The 12,120-nt window shown below is 44.1% G+C and overlaps 1 protein-coding gene across 6 annotated transcripts in view; it reads right to left on the bottom strand.

The window, feature by feature from the left end:
- The window catches only part of Sk (small conductance calcium-activated potassium channel), a 268,275-nt gene extending 256,459 nt beyond the window's left edge, over positions 1-11,816 (bottom strand). For 5 of the 6 annotated variants that reach the window (XM_076434703.1, XM_076434698.1, XM_076434702.1 and 2 more), the window contains exon 1: positions 11,204-11,816. The gene's annotated coding sequence lies outside the window, so the exon portion shown is untranslated. Of the gene's footprint in view, positions 1-11,115 lie in introns of all 6 variants that reach the window. The other variant, XM_076434699.1, reaches the window with a different exon arrangement.
- Positions 11,817-12,120: the final 304 nt, after the last annotated feature.

Raw genomic sequence — 12,120 nt, 5'->3', positions numbered from 1 at the left:
AAAGTTGGCGAGCAAGGGCTCCGTTGTCCGCGAAATTACACGTGACGTGGAGGCAGAATCGTCGAATACACCTGCGATCTTTGATCCCCGTATGTCGACAACCGCTGTTCTCCTCGAGCACGCTGCCTTTTGATGTAATCTCCGCCTCGAATCGCGATGCCTAGTGTAACAAGAATAACCCTGTTCCCTTGATGGGTTCGTTACGGTCGCCTGACGATGGGATAAAGACCGTCTTCGAGTCGACGGAATATCTTCGGAGACAAACGGCGCAGTATGGAACGCTCGGATTTAACGGAGCTGCTTAGAGCCTATGGGACTGTTCTTAATTAGCACACCTGTCGCCAGAACCTCGCTCGCCAGATTTCTGCCATGGCTTTATCTCGGCTTTACACTCCGGGACGAAAAGGTAGCACATCATCTATTTTTCCTCATTTGATACATTAAACTGAAGACAATGAATATTTTAATATGTCAACATATTCTGACATGCCTGTACGTGCAATGTAGTACTGAATATCATCCACCATATTTACTTCAATAGAATTTTCGAAATGGAAACGTAAATACGGGGCACGCAAGCGGGACAAAATGATAGCACAAATAGCAGTTTTACATTAGTCAGTTGTGCAGAAGTTACTGAAGAGCAAACATTCATTGCAAAACGTAATTGATAAAGTGGGTACTAGCCTCTTTCGTGCTTATTTAATAAAAACAACCTACTAAAGTGTTAAGAATGGGGCGTGGAAAAAAACTAAGTGTATGTGAAGTACATACGATAATGCAGTTAAAGGAAGAACAAGATTGAATTACACAAATATCAAAAATTGTGCAGATGCCGAAAAGTTATTATAAGCTTGTTAAAAAATCCTGAAAATTGCAGGAAAAAGAAGAGTTCCGGGCGTCCACAAAGTTTAACTGCTCGTGAAAAACGTGCAACATTGAGAACAGCATCAAATTAGAGGATGACTGCGAGACAAATCGCTGAAAGTGTTGGCGTAAACACTAACGGAAGGAATGTACGTTGTGTTTTACAAAAATGCAAGCACTTAGCGCGAAGAGAATTGCAGGAGAAACCTTGGTTAAAGAAGAAGCATAAAGCGTTCCGCTTACAATTTGCCGAAAAGAATATAAATATGAGGACGAAGTGGCGAAGAGTCATATTTACTGAAGAAAAAGGATTTAATTTGGATGGTCCTGACGACGTAGGCTATTACTATCATAATTTGAATGAAGAACAGCAATTATTAAGCTGTCGCCAAATGGCAGGCGGCTGTGTGATAATTTGGGCCGATATTGGATATTGGGGTAAAACAGAAATCGAATATAAAAGGACGAATAAATAGAGAACGGTGTATTGAAATGATAAATGAACAACTATACACTTGTGCTGTAAGAATTGCTGCAAATAAACACATTTTACAACAAGATAATATCGCAGTTCACGCGGCGAAAGCGGTCAAGAAATACTTCAAAAATTATTCGTGTTTTGGAGTGACCAGCAAGATCTCCAATCTCAACATTATTGAAAATTGTTGGGGACATCTTGCCAGAGCTGTGTACCAAAATGGCAGACAATTCCAAAATATTAACGATTTAAAGTACAGCATTTTGGACGAATGAAATTTTGATAATTTTCATAAGCCGGAAATGCATAAAGATCTGCAGTTTAATGATAAATACCATTTTTAACAGATCAATGATAATAATAGACAGCTGAAACAGCCTGTAAGACCGCTGATGGAACAGAAAAGTTGCGAATGGTTCTCACAGTTAAATGAAGAAAGACGATGGAGACATTATTTATACTGCTCGGTCACTGCGGGAATATAATAAAAGCTAAAGAGCAATTAAACTGGAATCGTTAACGTCGAAATTAACGAGCCTCTGTTCGACTTCGATCTGCGCGGATTGTGTCACGGAACTTTCATTTCCAATAGAAACGTAGTATTTATCGTCGTCCGTGCAATGTCGCGAAAATGACTGGGTCGAGCGATGCGAAACTTTGAACTAGCGAAGTTTGCGAGTCTTGAGGATCGCTTGAGAAGCGTGGAGAATCGTTCAACTCTCGGTATTAACGAATATTATCACCTGAGTAAGGATCTTTATGCACAATAAATATCTTGAGCACCGATTACGAGAGAGAGACAACAGTTCAATAAAATAATTATTTCATGTTCATTCTTTATTCTTCTGTATTCTTCCTGAGTTTGCCAATTTCATGCATTCATAGCAAAAATGAGGAGATAGGATTCGAAACATTGAAAATATTTCAAGAATACAAAGATATTGGGACTTTGTCTGCGAGCTATAATTCGCCGAGTCTGTCGAGAGTATCGATACGGCTTACAGGATCGAAACGAATAATGTGCACACGTTTTTACAAGGGATTACAGAATCGCCGGAAGGTCTTGCGGAGCAGCTCCCAAATCCCTGTTGTTCAGGTACGATATTTTTGATTCAATTCCACTGGTTGATCCAATAGCGTCGAATGCATTTCGCGAACGCTATAAATAGAAAGGAAAGAGAGAGAGAGAGAGAGAGAGAGAGAGAGAGAGAGAGATACGTAGGAAGCTGACGCGTCACAATTGCTGAAAAGACGAATAACTTTTTCGACGCTTAGCCGAGTGGAAGGTCTCGAGAACGTCGTGGAGATGCGTGTATTGTGACTGGAATCGGCCTCGATTTTCTCCAACCGAGTGAACAGAAAATTCTCGGGAAAAAATTATCTCCAGAAAATACGAGACACGGAGTGCTTAACCTGGAGGATCTTGAAGTTTTGGGTGAAATCATCCCTCAAGGAAAGATGCGGGCACTGTTCCAAGGTAGTGTGAAAAATGTCCTAAATTTTTATAAAATATGTTCACTATACAAGGTGTAAGAAAGAAGGCTGTATTTGACATATAAATATATTGTCTTTCTTATAAAATCAACAGATGTACATGTGACGCAATTTAGACAGTAAATCAAACTGACACGAATTAGAATAGACGATGCAGTTAGAGGCAGACTATAAAATCAAGGAAGTTCCACACCATTTACCGTACGAATAGAGTAGAACTACTGCATTCCCGCAACTCAAACAATAAAATCAATCCAGTCTATAATAAAATCGAACACTAAGGTAAAGACGGACTATAAAATCACGTGCTCGGTACTGTTTAATGATTCGACGCAACGACCCAGCGGGATTAAAGGGAACGGTACACACGAAGAACCAACATTGTAAGCAATTCGAAAAGCAGTGCAGACGATACGAAGCTTTACGCCGTTCGACAATCGAATATCACCCCGAAGCATCAATCGGGTTCCGCGCGCACCGGTTTCCATGTCAATGAAACCGAAAGATCTACTTTCCTCGGAAGACTCCCCGGTGGTATTTGCTCTCGGGATCTGGTCGAGTGACCCTAACCAGAACAGACAACCGTACGTATGCGTGTGGGTGTCGTGTGGTTCGATTTCACCGTTGGATTTCGGTGTGTGCGCGACGGAAAATTGAAAAATCTCGGAGCCGTCGCGTTCGAGCCTCCGCCATCCATTCACCGGAGAAATCGGCAGACTTTACCAATCCTCTCTCGTCTTATCCGTGAAGTGGAGAGAGAGAGAGAGAGAGAAAATGGCGGCGGAGAAAAAGAAAAATTAAAGGAGTAACGCTTTCGTGCGAGTCGGCTCTCTTCTGCGGGACAAATTGAATTTTATCGAAGCGAAAGGGCGAGAAACGACCAAGGGAAGATGGTAACGAAAGAGATTTATGGGGGTTGGTCAAGTAGTAACACGTTGACTGCCGTGTCGCCCATAAATAGTCACGCTATAATTTTTTTCATAGAAAATCAGGTTCCTATCCGTCTGACCCTCGTATGTTTATCATACTTTTTATCCGTCCCAGCATCGCGGAGGGCTTTCGAAGTTGAGGCGCAGGGCACGATGGGATGGTTCTCTAGAAGGGGTTGGAAAAGGCGGGGGTGGCTTCGTCGTGACTCCGGAAGAAAGTTCAAAGTGCCTCTCGTGCTTATCCTCGAGAAATGCAGCGGCGCTTTGCTGCGTCTCGAGCGTTTCTGTTGTCTCGTCCAAGACTTCTAAAAATTGAGTGCGATGGAAGCGAGCGGATACTAAGAGGGTGGAGGCTGAGAGCGGAATCGGAAGCAGAGCCCTTTGAGGTCTCCGGGAGCCGTCTTGCCTCATGGAAATTACCAGACCCACCCCGAAGATCCTTGCGCGAGGCGTCAAGGGTTCTTTGATCTACGGGCGAACAGTGCGAGACAGACTGTGCGGAATTTTTCCGCGAATTTATACCTCCTACCACATGGCGAATAGAATCGCGAGACGTTCGCGAGGGAATTTCAACGATTGTCTCGGATTTTCGAGACCGTGAATTTTATGTCTGTGGCATTGATTTCGATAAATTTTTGTCGGGTGATCGTAATTTTAACAATGATAGAAAAAATTGCGGGAGCACACAACTTAACACGCGGAGCTCGCTTTTGTTTTGGATTTGCCCCCGTGCCGTTAAATATATCTGTTGTCCTACTATTGCAGCCAGAGCTAACGATAAATTTCGAACGCACGCAGCTACATATCCTCCTGTGATTTACAAACGATCACCAACTGTGTTTGCCTGTCAGGATATATTCGAAGCTTATCTGACATGCATTAGAATATGCCATTAATTAGCCAAATTGAAATACATATATTGATTAATTGAAATTGGAATATTGTAAATGTATGAGATCTCGTCAAGGGTAACAGCGAACAGATATTTTAATTCTCGTGTCTCAATTTTTATTCAATAAAAGAATATATAAAAAATAACTTTTTGAAACCATGCTTATATTAAAATGCACTAAAAAGGAGAAAATATAATAATTTTTTTACGGATCTCTCGCGTGCATTACTTCAGAGGAAACACTTGAAGTACTGAAACAAATTTAGCCTGAAATATTACCAAAACGGAATAATAAATAAGAATTGAAATGGGGGGAGAAACATTCGCGTCTATCGAAAATACCACAACATGTTGCGTCCAAGAAAACAGTGCTTGTAAAAAGCCGATTGTTGCGAGTGTAATGGGTTGCTTCAACTTGCTCAGTTGTTTTTTCAAACATGCAGGAGTGGCCTCGTGTCTGTCAGCACCGCAGGCCGTTTACACGTCTCTTGCGGGATCCGACAGGAACGACAGGTCTCAAAGTGGGTCTCTTGCTCAGAAACTGCAGCCCTGCTCAATCTAAATGCATACTCTCGTTTACATGTACTCCAATATTAAATCTTCCACGCTGTGTGTGTTCGGATTTCCCCATCAAATTAAAAATAGAATATTTTGTGTGAGAATCACAAACTAAAATGAACTCCCATCTTTCCATCCTTTATCATTTAAATAAACATCGCAGAAAGTCCAAATAAATTGCACTTTATCATGCAACATATACCAGTTATCTTTGTTCTGTCAAATTCAAATAAAAATGCATTCGCGAGTCTAAATTGCTGATATTTTTCAGACATTGTACCGGAAATATCGACGAAATTTGTCTCCCATCGACGTATTCGTAACCACGCGGGAAGATGAAGCGGAAAAATATATCTTACGTCGAAGCGCAGAACCCGGAAACAGTTTTGTCTTCGTTATGGTCCCGGGCGAGAACCGATCCGCGCGAGAATCATCGGATAGGGGAAGATCATAGTCTGGACACGCGAGCACGCCATCCATCATCGGATTCGAATCCAATAAATTCACGTCCATGGTGTTGCATGGGAAAACACCGCGCGGATCTCTCCCCGGGATCGTTATACATGACAAATTGTTACACCATTTCCTAAATACGAAACATATCGGACCAACGACCCCTCAGTTTAGGCCGAACAACTTCCTTCAAATTCAAGATAACCTGCATGCGATCGGTTCACGTTTCGCGAACTCCCTGTTTATGTATATTCAGCAGTAATCGCAAAAGACATTTACGGAAAAGATTAATGGTTGTGGGAAAAATGAGTTTTAGACGAGTCAGAAATGAATTTGGACACTGGATTATTTAGAGGTAAAAATGAAAGTTAAAACAATTCACAGCTTCGGGTGCAAAGTTGCCTGCTTTGCGCAGACTGAATAATGAGTAGCCGTTCAAGCGTCTAATATTTCGAGTTCAGAGACTATGCTGTTCGATTCGTGGCAATCCCGAAATAAATCGAGATGCAAATAGCAAAGGGGTGGCTCCGCGCGCGTTTTGCAAATTTATTCGCACATTGAGGCGCTATTTCATTTTAGTGGCAAGCAATAGGGTGCGGGACGCATGACATATTGCAACCACGTTGCGATTATCTCGGCAGCAGTTACAACATACTCGTCCCCCTCCTTCCCGAAAAGTAAACAGTGCTTTCAACGGTCGAGGAGCCGTGCGCTAACAACGTCATCATCATTCCGCGCACGATCGCTCTCCTCCACGCGTAAAAACATCGTCGCGGCCTGTTTACGGAACGCTTCGACTCATACCCGAGATCTCGAGGCGATGCGTCCTCGCGAAACGGAAATAAAACAAAACATACAGAGAGAGAGAGAAATCCTCTGTGATCGAGATAGGCAACACCCCGGCGCAATAAAGATTGATGAGCGGCTATGACATTTCGAAACGGCAGACCGCGGCGCGGGCCCGAGGTGGATGGGAAACGTTATCGGAGTCGGCCATTTGCTGGCCGAACGGTTCTCTCTTAAATGGAATATTTAGATTTCCTAGACGAGAACAGGAAGCTTCTCGTTTCACTCGGGAATTTATTGTTTCGGTTCACTGCCGAGGAGACCGACCGTGCGGACAAGCTGATTTAAACGGCGTTCCACAAGCGGTGTGAATTGTAATTGTACAGGATGTCGGGGGAAATGTCCTTAAAAGCAATTGCAGTGGAAAAGGTAAATTATTCTTCCTTCCAAAAGAATATACAGAAGAATGTAACAGAAACTCATTACATTAGGTTCTGATTACATTATTTCCTCATTGCTCCACACAATAAATATATGCAGCAGCCTCATTTGCATTTTGCTTGCACCGTAGATTACACTGTAGTTACTCTGTGTACGCTCTCCTTGCATACCGCATTCAACGGCGAGGAGATCTGCAAAAAGGACGGAAGAAGCTCGAAAAGTTTGATCCGAGCTTAGGGGGAGAATAAGAAAAGAAAGCAGATTTTCAAGAGAGAAGAATGGGAACGAGGAACAATGATTCCAAAGTTTTTTCCGGCGAAGGAAACAGACAGAGAGAGAGAGAGAGAGAGAGAGAGAGAGAGAGAGAGAGAGAGATCCGAGAATTTCTCGATACAGAAGCAACTTCGTTATCCGCGAACCCTTCGCGGAGCGCAATTTATCGGCGCACTTAATTAGACCGCTTTATGCGGAATCAGGCCGGGCTCCTTGGAAAATAAATCCGTCCATGAAAATTTCCAACCTGTATCTGGAAAGACCTAATTTGAGTTTCGTGTCCCCTAGGGAGAAATTCCGCGAGTCTCCCAGTAATTATCCGACCGAACGTGATTGCCGCGGCGCATTGTCTCTAAATATACGTAAGATTCGAAAATCATCTACCTGATACTCGTTTCGTGCCTGGGTAACACGCCCAGTAAGATGCGTATCTAGTCCGGCAACCATAAATTCCCTGGGGAAGACCATTACGAACGTTCAGCTAGAAAAATTTATGCCGTCAGACGGCTCGTTATCACACCCCCGTTTTCGGAATCGTAACAAAAAGTTCATTCGTTTCACTTATCGATACATCTTCCCCCGTTTCGATACCTTGAATTTTAGGCCTCGTGTCTGATTATGCGATCCGGGGTTATCGTGCTATCCCCGACAAACCGCTCGAACCTAATCTAACCACCGTCGTCTTATCATAAACTCACCCCTTCAACCCCGCTTTTTGCACCCTCAACGATCGGACGAGGGTGTACATTATTTGCAGAACAAAATAAAGGAGCACCGACACGTTCGCTGAACGTCTAACCACGAGCCTATGAAAACGCAATACTGTTTTTAAGAGCAATCGTAAAAGGTCCCTTTTTTTACGCGGCGCATAATGTCTCCGGCTGCAAAATGACTCCCGAGTGAATCGCACTTATCGTTTCTTATCCCGAACTACATAATTCATTGACTTCTTTTCTTTACAGTCTTTTTGTCAAGATTTATTCAAACGATTTTAAATCGATTTTGTAAAAATCGAAGATAACTAAGTTTTCCAGTTAATTCGCTGAACTAGGATGTATGTAACGTTCCCGGGAAGAATTACGTGGTGCTCGCGAGAAAAATTCGCACAGTCGTTTTATTCAAATGATCCGCAAAAGCCCGGCCGTAAGGTCCGATAAGAATATATTTTAATTAGTTTCGTGCGCGGGGCCGACCAGGGGGTGCGCGGGATAACTCGCAACGTGTACGAACTTCGTGCGAAATGAGAGGCATAAAAATTCCGCGCTGCTTTCTAATACGACGCTTCGTTCGCCGGGATATGAGGAATTAAAGCGGAGGGCTGCGGCCACATCCGGCGCGCGTTGTTTGAACACCGGCCAGCTACGCACGCGATTTTATACGAACAATATCCCGCACATTTTTGAGTTATGAATTATAGAACGCTGCAAGACGGTTATTACCACTCGCCCCCCTCTTCCGACTCGTAAAAACTATTTTATTCCGGTAACTATTCTCATAAGCCCCTCGGCTCGAATTTCTGCTTCGAATTAGTCCGCGTTCTCGCGATGCCCTGCGAACACCGTTTTTCTGCTAGCGGACAGGAAACTTTACGCAAGTTAAACACGTTCGTAATCATTTAATAATGCCGTACAGCGTGTCCCGTTTTAATTTACAGCCGAGACGGGCAGGAAACAATGGAATTTAAGGTCGGTAAATTCATTTTTCCACCACCGCTGTTTCGAAGCTGCTTTCATATTTTTTATCCCCCAGAGATAATACAAATCCATCCTGCTGGTCGGGTAATTAGCTTAATGCACCGGCTAATCGTGCACTATTCACAAGGTTTTATTTCGCTCGGATGAAAAAGTGTGTTTGGACCTCGACACCCCGTAATTTACGGGGACAGCAAGCGGAAAGCGTGTCTCGAAGACACGGAAGGTTTCCATCGGAGATTTCTGTCTCTAGTTTTTAGCAGGTCCAACGAGGCAACGGCTAATCCCTTATTTCGTCGGTTTTTCTTCACCCACCCTTCGCCGTTATCGTCGCCACGTCGACGACCGGATAAATTACGTGCTTCCAGGTCGATTTTCGCTCTTTTCAACGCTCTTACACGCGTCGACCCGCTACCGGTTGCATACGTAATACAGTCCTTATCTATTCGTGGCTACAGTTAATAAATTCCGCCCCCTTTCGCCGACCACTCACCGAGTACATTAACCCCGAAAAATGGGCCGCGATAATTCACCGCCATTAACCAGCTCTTAATTGACACCCCGGCAGAAACCAGCTAAAAATTCCTGAAAAGTTCCCGTTACTTCAGAAACCAACCCTTTGCGCTCCGCAGATTAGTCAGTTCCTGCGCTTTATAATGCTAATTTTCTGGGAGGAGTATTTTTAACATTTTCAAAAGTGCTGTATGCGAAAGGTTTTCGAAGAAGAATTCTTTGGAAATATCATGTGAAAACGATACGCGTCGATTTCCATTGAATAAATTTCATTTCTGATGGTTATTCGTGCGAAGTCCAGTTTCTGTGTGTCAGACCACAACGTTTGGATTGTGACGCTTTTAAAACCATGTTTCAATCAATTGTTCATTACATCGAGAGCTTGAATAAATAACGAATTTAATCCGATCGAGCGTTCAATGCTAACGAATCCTTCGACCGAATATTTTATTGTTTATGCAAATCCATTTTGTATTGTTCATTCCCTTCATCAAGTTTTATTTCGGTACATCAATCGCATAAAATTTTGATCGGAGTGCTGATCCCATAACGATTTAATCCTTATCAGTATCATCAGAGATAATGAACTTTAAAATCAAATAAACCACAGCAAGCGGAATAAGAAAATGCTGAACGGCATACATAGTTCGTAAACCGATTGATCCAGCAATAATTTACGAAACGGTCGTATTGCGCGACGATCGAACAAACAATCGACGCGCGCCATTAAATTTTCATTTCCCGGCTACGCTTACGACCGCGCTAGTAAATGTATTTAAACAACCGGCAACGTAAACAACAACGTAATTTTGTACGATCGTTACAAACTGCATGATTCCGATTCTCCGACAAACACGCCGATAATACAAATCCATAGAAAAAGCTATTACAAAGCAAAGCACAATCCACTTTAAGAAAGCATATATCAAAGTATTAAACCGAGCAGACTTTACACGCTAGGGAACAATGATAACAATAATCCACCTTAACTGCAGTCGTTACAAAAAGAGTAAAAAAACTGATAAAAATAATATTTATTCGCGTAAGCTAACACACGGAGTACTAATCTCAATTTAAATCAGCTATTATACATCTTTTACAAGCGTTACAGCTGGCGAAACTCGTGAATAAAATAATAGCAGTAAATCTAAATAAATTACGAAAGTAATTCCCCTTATTAGACAAATTCGAAAATTCCCGCTCTGTTAAAAAAAGGGCGTCATATTCGAACCCTCTAGAGACCGAAACAAGAGCAGTTACACTGAAGAATAATAATCTCAACATATTGGAGCATCATTCAATATGCTAAGAATAAGAAATGCAATAATACATTCTTGATACACAATCACAGTCTCAAGCTCGCTTCAACAGAGGCGCCAAATACGAAAGCCAACGAAAGAGCCCAACCAAAACGGACCTCCGCCATCGAGGAGGAATTAATTCCAGGAAACCGTAACGCGTCAACCAGCAAGTCCAATTAAAATAATCCACCGGTGTTGAAACGCATCGGTATCGCACGCGAGACCGCCGCCGGGTAATTAATTTCGAGACGCGCCTCGAGTGTGCCACGAGGGGATGACCGCAAGAAACGCATGATCGGGAGGTCGAGTACGCCCGTGGCACAACAAACCCGGGTTGGCGAAAAAAGCGACGGAGCGAAACAGAAACCGACGGAGAGGGGGAGAGAGATAGAGGGAGGGTGGGGGGGAAATGCATTACTACGAACTACGAACGAAATACCTGTCGAGCTGTATCCGTCGAGCGGTTTATTTTTCTGGGGCGAAGTCTCGCGTGCCAACGACGCCGTCGGCGTACATTGAACTCTTACCTCAGCGTCCCTCAGCTGCATCCAGCGGTGGTGAGCGCCAGAGCCCGCGTTCATCCATTCACAATACGTCGCTCCGGATGCATGTCCTCTCCCGTTGGTTCCGGTCCAGGGAGAAAGCCGTGCAGCAATTTCTAAAACTGTCCCGGATGGCCGTCGCCGAAATTCGCGGGCGCGGCAAAATACGATTTCTTCGGTATCCTTGTACACCAAAGAAACTGACTTTCACAACAAACACTGACCGATGTTTTGCTTTCACTTGGCCCGGCGAATTTTCCGTGTGTGTATGTTGGCCTCTCCCTACGCCGCCACCGGGTTCACCCCCCCCCCCACACGCTCTGTTGTGTCCGACGCGTTCTCTCGAGTTAACCCGTGTATACTCTTTCTTTCTTTCTCTCTCTCTCTCTCGTGCGCGCGGGTTACGCACGTCGACACCGTTTCCACGAGGCACAGGTATTTACGAGATATACACGAAACACGGGTAACAACACGCGGGTGTAAAGATTGAATGAAGGGTAGAAAACACACGAGAGCCGAGGGAGAGCGATAGAGAGAACACAGGGGGGCTGTAGTGTACACGCGTGCTGACGCCGCGTCAGCCGGCCGACAGGACAAACCACGACAGACTGAAAACGAGGGTAGAAAACGTGGTTACCTTCGCGACGCCCTCGTGCGCCGTCGGCCGGCGCCGCCGACGATCGTACGTCTCGGTTGACGCTCAGGGCCGTCGCACTCCCGGTCGGCACCATTCGGGTCACGTGGCCGGCCGAGGGGTGAACGACGCGACGCCCGCCGTGGAACTTGTGTGTATGGTTTTCTCTGCAGCGTGTGTCTGTGTGGTTTTTAATGGAAATCAGGAAACAACAACAGTGCAAGCATGAAGAAACTGTTCTGATTGCATTTTTGTTGCCGCGGAACTT

This window comes from Lasioglossum baleicum, chromosome 12 (genome assembly GCF_051020765.1).
Source record: "Lasioglossum baleicum chromosome 12, iyLasBale1, whole genome shotgun sequence".
NCBI lineage: Eukaryota > Metazoa > Arthropoda > Insecta > Hymenoptera > Halictidae > Lasioglossum > Lasioglossum baleicum.
This window is presented reverse-complemented; position numbering and strand designations above follow the sequence as displayed.